Here is an 11501-nt window from a genome sequence, read left to right on the forward strand (position 1 = left end):
CCCAGACCCCTCCCCTCACGGTCTGCGTACCGCCTCGGCTTGGGGACCCGCCCCTGCGTGCCGGGCGCAACCCGGTGCCCGCAGCAGCCCCGCGTCTTGGCTCTGAGCCCGCGGTTAACGCTTAACCAAGCTCCGGGAGCCCGAAACTCGAACCGCACCCCTGAGCCCTAACCTTTGGCCCCGCCCGCCCAAATGAGGGGTGGAGGGCGAAGGAGGTGTGGTGAGCCCCAGAGGCCCGCCCCGCCCTCTCGTGCTCCACGCGCCCCAACCCGGGATTTCGGCCGGGCTGGGTGAGGTGGGTCGCGGGCGTCGACGCAGTCCTACCCGCTGCTGACTGCGGGCCGGGCCCCGCCCAGGGGCGGGGCGTGGATCCCGGGGTGAGTTCTCACGCGCCACTCGCTCCGCGCTGGGCGCTACAATAGAGGTGTCCGGTGTCCCGAGAGCGAGAGGGGGAAAGGGATTAACACTGCGGGCGGGGGCGCTGTGGGAGACGCCTTGGTGGGGGTTTGCCCTGCAGGCATTCCTGCTTTACTGGTGGGGACTGACCTTGACCGAGGGAGGAGGTGCGCAGCGAAGCCAGGGGAAGTCCTCCTGGGAGCTGGGGTTGAGGAGGCGTGTGCCGGCGAGTCAGGGCTTCGTGGCCTGGCCGGCTGGCGCCTCTGAGCGTTCACGGGCTCCCTGCCCTGCACCGGGAGCACAGCCCCATGGTCACCAGCCCCCGACAGAGCCAGGCCTGGGGGTTGGAGTGCGGAGGGGGTCCCACACCCTCGAGTACAGAGGGGAGCCCCATACCCACTACGCAGGTGGAAACCCACCTGCAGAGGGAAGAGCTATGAGGGTGCAGGGAGTGTGCCGGACGGTGGGCGGTGCCACCTGCGCGGGACTCACCGGAAGAACCTGAGTTGGGAGCGCGGACTGCTACGGGTTGGGGTGGTGGGGGGAGGGGCAGGCCAGGGGAGGGACCTGTAGCCAGGTGATCAAGGAGCTCGGACTTCGTCCCAAGGACAACGTGGCGCCCAAGGAGCGTTTGCTGCTGGATGAGACGTGCTCAGATGAGGCTTTCAGAGAGCTCCGGGTGCCAAAGGGCATGGAAGGAAGAAGAACAGGACTGGGGGGTGGGGAATGGTCAGGTGTCCAATCCTAGTCCTGGAATGGAAGAGGTGGGGGCAGAGAAGTGGCCTGGGTGTTCCCGGTTTGCCCCCAGACCCACCTTCCTCCCTCCCCATGGCCTGCCCTCTGGGCCGCATCGGTGGCCCCATCCCCCACTCTCCCCTGGCTTCCGGGTGAGTTTGGAAGCCAGCCCAAAGGTTGGGGAATTTCCCCAGCTCCCTCCCGGCTGGGCACAGACGTCTGCTCTCCCTGAGGTCCTCTCCCTGAGGCCCCAGTCCCTGCCCTGAGGCCCTTTCTACCCTCTTAGGGCTTTGAGACCAGCCCCCACCCAGGTCTTCACCACCCTGTTGGTTTCGCCTACCCCTTGCCTGCACCTTGGTAAATGGACCTTTGTAAAAGTCCTTTTCTCTCTTTGCATCTTTCTCCTGCCAGGACCCTGACTTCCTCCAAGGTGAGGAAGAGAGAAGGCAAAGACGGAGCCCAGTGGTCACCTGGACCCCCTACTGTCACTGGGAAACAGGTGAACAGGCCAGGAGAGCAGGTGTGCAGGGGTCAGCTGTTGAGAGTTTGATGCAGAAGGATGGAGAGACCTGGGGACACTCAGGTGAGCTGTTCGGGACAGAGCTAGGGGCAGCTGGAGGCCTCATCATGTGTAGGTGATACTTGGAGCCAGAGGGAGGGGGTAGAAAGAACAAGGTAGACTAGCCAGGAATCCACAGTGAGGACTGGAAAGGAAACCCAAGGAGGGGTGAGGCCACAGTCTCCCCAAGGTTGCATTGAATGCAAGTTGCATTCAATGTAACTTGTAAGAGTAGCTACAGGATTTTTTTTTTTTTAATAACTATGTGAACCTATCCTGAAATCCATGAGGAAAATAAAGGTGCAAGAATAATTAGCCTGCAAGTACTTGAACAGACATGTCTCCAAAGAAGATAACCAGATGGTCAACAAGAACATGGAAAGATGCTCAACATCATTAGTCATTAAAGAGATGCAAATCCAAACCACAGTGAGATACCACTTCACACCTGTTAGCATGACTACTATCAAAAAATAATAATAATAATAATCAGTGTTCGTGAGAATGTCTGTGGAGAATTGAACCCTATGCATTGTTGGTGGGAATGTACAATGGTGCAGCCTCTATGGCAAACAACATGGCAGTTCCTCAAAAAATTAAAAATAGAACTACCATACAATCCAGCTATTCCACTACTGAATATATGCCCAAAAGAATTGAAAGCAGGGACTCGAATAGATATTTGTACACCTGTGTTCATAGCAACGTTTTTTACAGTAGCCAAAAGGCGGCTGCACCCCAAATGTCCTTCAGTGGATAAATGGATAAGAGAAATGTGGTCCATCCTTACAATGGAATATTATTCAGCCTTAAAAAGGAAAGAACATGGATGAGCCTTTAGGACATTGTGCCAAGTGAATTAAGCCAGTCGCAAAAAAGCAAATTCTTTATGATTCCACTTCTACGAGGTCCCTAGAGTAATGAAATTCTTAGAGACAGAAAGGATGTTGGTTGCCAGGGGCTGGGGGATGGGGATGGGGAGTGAGTGTTTAATGGAGACATAGTTTCAGATTTAGGAAGATGAAAAAAAGTTCAGGGGACTTCCCTGGTGGCGCAGTGGTTAAGAATCCGCCTGCCAATGCAGGGGACATGGGTTCGAGCCCTGGTCCGGAAAGATCCCACATGCCACGGAGCAACTAAGCCTGTGCGCCACAACTACTGAGCCTGCGCTCTAGAGCCTGCGAGCCACAACCACTGAGCCTGCGTGCCACAACTACTGAAGCCCGTGCGCCTAGAGCCCATGCTCCGCAACAAGAGAAGCCTCTGCAATAGGAAGCCCGCGCACGACAACAAAGAATAGCCCCTGCTCGCCGCAACTAGAGAAAGCCTGCGTGCAGCAACAGACCCAACGCAGCCAAAAATAAATAAATAAACATAAAAAAAAGAAAGCTCACATTTCTTGAAAAAAGGTAAATTTTATGTTCTTTATGTGTTTTACCACAATTTTATAGATTATTTCTATTTATTTATTTTTGGCTGCATTGGGCTTTCGTTGCTGCACGCGGGCTTCTCATTGGGGTGGCTTCTCTTGTTGTGGAGCATAGGATTTAGGCGTGCGGGCTTCAATAGTTGCGGCTCGTGGGCTTAGTTGCTCCGCGGCATGTGGGATCTTCCCGGACCAGGGATCGAACCCGTGTCCCCTGCATTGGCAGGCGGATTCTTAACCACTGCGCCACCAGCGAAGTTCCCACAATTTTAAAAAGTAAAGAAAAAAAACAAAAACAAAAACAGCCTGTATAATTCTAAAAAAGAAGGCGCCAGTCTTGCCAGAGGGTAGAATCTGTCACAGAACCGACTAGAACATTCTGTGATAGGTGGTTGACTGGACACACAGATCAGAGGTCCGTGTGATCATTTAGCATACGATTATTTGGCATTTAAAATCTGCGAGGAAAAGGGCGTTCTTTAATAAAGGGTGTTGGGACAGCTGAGCAGCCATCGGAAGGAAACATGACATTGGACTCCTATCTCACTCCAAAATAAATTCCACACGGACCAGAAACAGACATGCCAACAACAAACCCACAAAAGCATTTGAGGAAAACACAGGAGGCTGGAGACAGTTTAACGATCTCACCACGAGGAAGGCTTTTCCCAGCCTGACAAAAGCAGAAGTCATAAAAAATTTTTTTGATAAATTTAAGTAAATTACAAATTGCAACATTTTGCATAGGTCTAACCTTTTAAGTCCTAGGATGTGCCACAAACTGGGAAAAGCTTGTTGCTAACTCATATCTCAACGGAAGGGCCAACTCCCCAGCAGAGTGGGCCTATGAATTAGTAAGGATGGGGGCCGAGCGTCACACTGGAAGTTGGGCAAGCAGCCCAGACGCATGCAGAAGGAAACCCGCATGGCTGTTAGCTGAAAGATGCTTAACTTCACCCGTGATCAGAGAAATGCAAATGCACGTGACCTTCAAACTTTGGAGATTTTGAAGAGGGACGGGACGGGAGCGGTGGGGAGACGGGCCCCCAGCTAGGGTGTGAGTCTGAGGTTGAAGGTGGGGCGACAGTGCCCATCACCTTACAAAAGCCCTTGTCCAGCCCGCCTGTCTGCTTCCCGGGATCTGTCCTGCAGGAATACTCGCGCGTGTGCACCAGGCCTAGTCAAGATTTTCATCGCTGCTTTGCCCCTAAAGCAGAGCTAGAAACGGCTTGGCCTTGGTCCACCCAAGGGCACCGCTGAGGGCCGCCAGATGCCGTGCAGCTGTGGGCACCACTCGGTGGCTCCCTGGGGGGCACAGAACCATCTCCTCAGTGTTCTCAGAGAACCCACAGCCCCTCTCCCTCCTCTGCACGGTCTGGTCACGGGGTGGCCCCTGCACACGGGAACTGGGGATGGGGAGACCTCGTTTCCACCCTTGGCCCTTGGCTCTGCCTGAATTTTTTAAACCAGGAAGCTGTATTAACAATGACAAGATTTGCTGTTTTCTTTAGGGGATAGTCAGGAGGGGGCACGGTCCCCATGCAGAAAGAGGCAAGGGAGTGGCCAGCACATCCTGTGGACACGTGGCTCCAGGGCTGGGCAGGGCTCTGAGGTGGTGCCTGGGGCTTGACGTAGAGCTGCAGACCCCCTTGGGGGTGGGAGTGGAGCCAGGGGATGCAGAGAAAAGATAAAAGCAGGCCTCCCATCCTCCTCCCAGCCGATCCCCAGCCCTAGGGCCTTGCTGCCCTTTGAAGCCACTGGACTCAGCGGCCTCAGGCAAGCCCACGTTCCTTTGGCCTCCTCCTCAACCCCATACCCCGCTCTCCAGGATTTCACCGGGGTTCTCTGGTTGAACTCATATAACCTGAGCATCTGCCAGCCTAGCGGCCCTGTCCTCTGTGGTCGAGAACCATGGAACCCCTTTGCCTTTGGATTTTTGCATTTAGTCCCTAGTTTCACGTGCATTTGCTGCTAGTGGGAGAAAGAAACCTCAGTGCTGACACAGAGGTGACGGGCCCAGCCCCTGCACCTTCCCAGAGTCAGGCCCAGGGCCCGTTCTTTCCATCCCGATTGTCTGTCCGGCCTTGCTGACCAGACACCAAGGTCAGCTGCAGCCAGGAGCTGGGCCTTCGTGAGGGGCCGGCCTCCCACTCGTGTGTCTGCTGCGTGGCTGCCCAGGCCTGTTGGAGCTGCCCGGCCCAGGACACGACAGGGATCGCCTGCAGGCCTGGGCCCCGCCGGCCCGCACCTAGGAGAGTCCTGCGGGGCTGGTCTGGGCCAGGCAGCTGGGGCAGGGAGGCAGGTGGCCCGGCGGAGGCGGGAGGGCCCCTGGCCACTGTCTCTGTCCTCCTGGCTCAGCCTCAGGGCTGAGGTAATTATCCTAATTATCCACAGACGGCAGGAGGGCCAGTCCTAAAGCCTGGGCCTCACTATGTCCATGTTTCATTATTCGGCCCAGCTGAGCCCCGCAGCTGAAGGGTTGGGCTCCGTGCTGGGGGGTGGGGGGCACCAGTCCTGCCAGGGCCTAGCATGGGAGCAGCGGGTGCTGGGCTGTGGCAGGACAGTCATTGGCCCCCGCACCCCTAAACCTGAGGGCAGGTGGGGGGGGCTGCCGGGCTATGTCCCCATAACCCCTGAGCCTCCCTCCTGAAGGGCACAGTGTCGGCCTGCACCCCACGCAGAAGTCACCCCTCAAAGGGGACCCAAGGGTGGGCAGGGCAGTGGCCACGTCCCACACGCCCCGCCGGCTTCATGCCCCCGTTCTTGCCCCCTCCCCCCATTCGCGCCGCCCTTGCCCCCTCCCCCATTCACACCCTGGCCACGGGCTGTGAGCATGTGCTCCTGTGCTGTGGGTGTCCTCGCGCGCGCGCCCTCAGGCTGGAGGGCAGAGTCCATCTCTGCTCGGGGGTCTAGGCTCTCATACTCCCCCCGCACACACACACCCCCATAACCCTGCAGCTCCCGGGACGGACAAGGCGGGTGAGGAAGGGCTGCAGGAGTCACCTCCTCCCGACTCGGGGTGACCCTTTCTCAGGGAACCCCCAGGGAACTAGGAGTGTCTTTGCTCACATCTGCAGCACCGCCTCAGCCCTCCCTCCACCATGGCAATCCTGAGGGGACCCACTCCAAAGCCTCCCGCCCTGTTCCTTCCAACAGAACCAGGTGCTTTCAGCCATCAGTGCAGAGCTCTTGATCTCAGGGAGGATGCGCCAGACCCAAAGCTGGGTGTGGGCACAGGCCCAGTTTTTGCCCAAGTGAGGTGACTTCTGCTGTCGGCCAGGGAGTGGAGAAGGGTGCTTCTGGGAATGCTGTTTCTCCCATTTAAGAGATGAGGTGAGGTAAGACACTGCCATCTGCTCACTGCCTTTGCTGGCTGAGGTTGTGATGCTTGGAGCTCCAGCAGCCATAATATGACCAAGAGGAGAAGACCAGGAGCTGAGCAGCAAAGCCAGTCCAGATCCCTGCCTTTGCTGCTGAACTGGACCCAGAATAAACATCTTATTCTTATTAAGTCAAACAGACAAAAAAGCCCTCATTGTCTTTTAAGCTACTTTGGGTTGAATGTTGTGTTAATTGCAGCCCAGCCATCTATGTAGCATAATATGTTCAGATTGGCTTTCTCCAAACTGTTCCTTGGAATGTTAGTAATCACTATATCTATGAAAGAAAAGTCCATTTTGGTGATATTTATTTTTTAAAATAAAAATGTGTTACCTGTGCCCGCCCTCAAGCATGACCACCTGGAAACCACCGATGAGGTCCCTTTTCTCTAGGGATGGTGACATTGGAGATAGGCTCTGTTAGCCCTCCTCCAGGATGAAGCATGTGCCAGAAGACCTGGAGCACCCCGCTGGGCCGAGCTTTTGAGAATCTGGGTGTCGTCCATTCCATCAGCCCACACACCTCAGGGCAGGAGCACATGCTAGGACGGAAGGCGAAGAGCACGTCGACATCTGCAAGACGTGCTGCTCCTCCAGAGCCTTTGACCTCGAATTTGCAGCATCGCTGTTGGACGTTAGACGTGAGTTAGACGTGAGTTAGACGTGAGGAGTTAGACGTGAGTTAGACGTGAGTTAGACGTGAGTGGAGGCATCATGAACATGTCGGAGGAAAGGTGGGTGGCATCCCTTCCCCTCCCTTCCTGTTGCAATAGACTCGTTTGGCAGTTTTCTGTCATGTTAATTCTTGCAAATGCCCTGTGCCACCCACGCTGGTGACAATGGTGACCACTGCCATTGTAGTAGCAGAGGTGACACTCTTGAAGCTCTTCTCCCAGCGGGGTGGTGGTTGGCCAGGTGCTGCCATCTTATCAGCCATCCTTCCCCGGGCTGAGACCTGCCTGTGGATCTCCGAGAGTTACCTCAGGAAGCAGCAGAAGAAATCAGACTCCCGACAGGTCAGGACGCTTGAGAGAGTGGCACTTGGACAGCCTGGTGGCCTTCCTCGTGGCCACTTGGATTCTCCTCCTGCATCTGAGGTGGGACAGTGAAAAACTGCCACTAGAACTCCAGGCAGTGAGGGTCACTGGAGGAAGACAGTGGCTGGAGGTAAGGTCTCCCCGTTGGAAGGTGAATGGTGACATCCACGGGTGATTTGTTGAACAGCTAATAAGAATGGATTCAGTGTACAACCCTCCAACGTGGTGCCACGTGCACATGCGTGTGGCAGCCTGCGGGGCTGCCGAGGTAACGCCATGGTCCCTCTGCAGTCAGTGAGACTGAATCTGGTCTTTAATGAGTCGTGGCACAAAAAATCTGCAATAGCCCTAACCAAAGACTTCTTAATATATTGAAATGCCCCTTTTTATTAAGCAAAATGCCTTTTTATTTTGATGCACAGAATGGAATTTTTTGCTTTATGTCTCGGATTTATATTATTTTTTTAACTCGACATTTACTCCCTTTGTGTATTTTAAGTCACGCACATGTACTCTTTGTACAGTTGTAAAATTTTAATAAAAATCAACGTATTTTTTTAACTGCATTACATCAGCATTTATAGACGTTGTTATGCACAACCTACCTTGGAGTCCCATGTGCACACTGGCCGGCGCCCGGCGTCTGCTCTGTCCCCTGGCAGCGCCCATGGCCCTGTCTGCTTGTTGCTCCAAGCCAGGTACCTTGCTTTACAATTTCAGCCCATATCATGATGCCCGTCAATGTTTGTTGCACCCCAAACACAAAACACTGTGCAGACTCGTTTCTCCTGCTTCCATGGCTCAAACAGGAAAGTATTAAAACGCAGCAAGATCTTATGGTCTCAAACTGGACCCAAATCAAATAAGCAGAAACCAGAATTCTTCCAAGTAAAGATAAGTGGTTGCAGCCTCCCTGAGGCAGGAAAGGCCTGATGAACGAACTCCCAGGTATCAGAACAAGACATTGCATGTGGCTAGCATTGCTGCTTCCCTTTGTGGTCCATAAACGGCTTTCAGACTATTCTGGAATGGGACTAGGGCTGAGTTAGGTGTAAGATTCCCATACAGAAACCACTGGCCCGGGGAGTCACACAGGCTTAAGATTCTTGTGCTCTCTCAGGTGAAGTTTCATGAGCAGGAAAAGAAAAGAAAAATAAATACTCTATCTTGATATGTTTCCTTTCTTAATATGGTTCTTACTAAAATAAATGCAACTTGATTTCTCTTATTACTGTTATAAAATTTAAAACACACAGGGACTTCCCTGGCGGTCCAGTGGTTAAGACTCTGTGCTCCCAATGTGGGGGACGGGGCATGGTTCGATCCTGGTCGGGGAACTAAGATCCTGCATGCCACATGGTGCGGCCACACACACACACACACACACACACAATTTTGATAATTTCTTAACGTCAAGTAAATCAAGTAGATTATTTTACCACGTACCAAGCAAGTCCATGGCACTCATTATAGTTTATAAGACCACGTAGTGTTTAATCGTGCTTCCAGATATGACGGATAGCAAACATCAGACAAAACCTTGTACCAAAGACAACTCTAAAAGCCATATTTAAAAATACATAGCTGGGGGTACTTCCCTGGTGATGCAGTGGTTAAGAATCTGCCTGCCAATTCAGGGGACACGGGTTCGAGCCCTGGTCCGGGAAGATCCCACATGCTGCAGAGCATCTAAGCCCGTGCACCACAACTACTGAGCCCATGCGCCTAGAGCCCGTGCTCCACAACAAAGAGAAGCCACTGCAGTAAGAAGCCCGCACACCGCAATGAAGAGCAGCCCCCGCTCGCCGCAACTAGAGAAAGCCCGCGCACGGCAGAGAAGACCCAACGCAGCCAAAAATAAATAAATTAATTAATTAATTAAAAAAAAATACACAGCTGGGGACTTCCCTGGTGGTCTGGTGGTTAAGACTCCATGCTCCCAATGCAGGGGGACCGGGTTCGACCCTGGTCAGGGAACTAGATCCCGCGTGCCGCAACGAAGATCCCATATGCTGCAACTAAGACCTGGCGCAGCCAAAATAAATAAATAAATAAACATTAAAAAACAAACAAACAGCTGTTTGAAGGCATTGGCGAGCAGCCGAGGCAGCCAGGACTTGAGGGGCTGAGACCCTGACCAGAGGGAATCACCTTGAGGTGAGCTGTCATTCGCGGCCACTCTCCTCCTTGGGGGAGCTTGCTGATTCGTGGATGCTGCTGAGCCTGGAGGCCAAGGGGAATGTGGCAGCACAGCCACAGCCCGGGGAACGGGCCTGGAACCACTGGGCCAGGTGCTGGCCCGGCAGAGGAGGGGCGGCCTGGGGCTGCAGGGCCAGGAGCCACTGAGCATCGAGGGGAGCTGGGAGACCCCGTTCCAGGGGCAAGGTGTGGAAGCCTGGCCAGGAAGTGGAGACAGATGAGAAGGTTTTACTTATTTATTTATTTATTTAAATTTATTTTATTTATTTATTTTTAGCTGCGTTGGGTCTTCGTTGCTGCGCGCGGGCTTTCTCTAGTTGTGGCGAGCGGGGGCTACTCTTCGTTGCGGTGCACGGGCTTCTCATTGCAGTGGCTTCTCTTGTTGCAGAGCACGGGCTCTAGGCACACGGTCTTCAGTATTTGCAGCATGTGGGCTCAGTAGTTGTGGCTCGCAGGCTCTAGAGCGCAGGCTCAGTAGTTGTGGCACATGGGCTTAGTTGCTCTGTGGCATGTGGGACCTTCCCGGACCAGGGCTCGAACCCATGTCCCCTGAATTGGCAGGCGGATTCTTAACCACTGCACCACCAGGGAAGCCCGAGAAGGTTTTAAACATGTGCTCTTTTCCAATTTGGGAGAAGGTGGCAGAACCGGACTTTGAGACACCTCCGCACGCAGTGGAGGGACCTGGGGAGATGGTCCCTCTGTTCCTTCCGAGTGGCCAGATCCCCAGCCAAGACCCTAGTCTCAAAGCCAACCCACTTCTCCTTTTCAGCAGCAGGTACTCATGGAGAAGGGGTTTCTGAAGTCTGAGCCACAGCGTGGCTCTGCTTTTCAGGGGCAGGCCCTGGACTAGCCTGCGGGGAGGGGGGAGGGGGCTGGGGCATGGACAGCTAGTGTCCTGCCACCCCGAGAGGCCCTGGGGTCACCGCGGGGAGGAGAGGACAGGGGAGTCACGAGGCGGCCGGGAAGCTCTCTGCTAAGCTGGTGGCCACTGTGTTTCCGCAGAACTCCTCGGGGCTGGAGGACCTGAGCCCAGGACCCCGAAACCGGTCCAAGCTCAGCTCCGCCTGCCAGGGTGTCAAGTACGTGAGACCCCCCCCCAATCCCCTACCTGCCCCCCACCCCACCTGGGGAAGAGCACGGGCCAGAGGAAGCGGGAAGGCGTTGATCCACAGGGAGCGGGGGAGGAGAGGATGGAGGCCGCTGAGATGAGGAGGCTGGGGTTGCCGGCAGGGATGCGCTCAGCCCCATTTCCTTTTCGGGGACGGGAAGGGCAGTGAAGGGCTTCCGTGCAGAGAGTGCAGGTGTCGGGAGAGGGAGCCCAGACTCAGTAGGAGGGGCCCTGGGGCCTGGGGTGGAGAAAGTCAGCACCAGCCCCAGGCGGGAGGGAGGGGCACCCCCAGGACTGAGCACTGCCGTATGCCTGTGCCGTATGCGGGGTCCCTGGAGGCCTGGCCTGGCCTCATCCCTGAGGGCCTCACACACCACCTCCACTTACAGGTGGGCCAGCCAGGAAGTCTCTGACCCTGATGGGTGACAGCATGGGTGACACGCGCAGCAGCGGGGCTGGCCTGTCTCCTCCATGCCCCGCCCCGGGGTGGGGGGCAGGCTCTGGGGTCCTCCTCCTCAGCCCCCAGACCTACAGGTTGGGGGCTCACAGTTACACCCCAGGCTGAGAGGAGCCATCAGCTAAAGGACCCCTGGCTCCAGGTGGGCAGGAACCGGTCATCAAGGCCTCCCGTGGTGAGCGAGGCGGGCCACCCGGGAGC

The 11501-nt window shown here is 55.2% G+C and overlaps 1 long non-coding RNA gene across 1 annotated transcript; it reads left to right on the forward strand.

The window, feature by feature from the left end:
• Nucleotides 1-949: 949 nt before the first annotated feature.
• LOC309655540 lies at nucleotides 950-8099 on the forward strand. Its single transcript, XR_014260882.1, has 3 exons — nucleotides 950-1160; nucleotides 1543-1714; nucleotides 6890-8099. It is a non-coding gene; the product is annotated as an uncharacterized lncRNA (long non-coding RNA).
• Nucleotides 8100-11501: the final 3402 nt, after the last annotated feature.

The sequence above is a fragment of the Balaenoptera physalus genome, assembly GCF_965194825.1.
Source record: "Balaenoptera physalus genome assembly, chromosome: 2".
In the NCBI taxonomy this organism is placed as follows: Eukaryota; Metazoa; Chordata; class Mammalia; order Artiodactyla; family Balaenopteridae; genus Balaenoptera; species Balaenoptera physalus.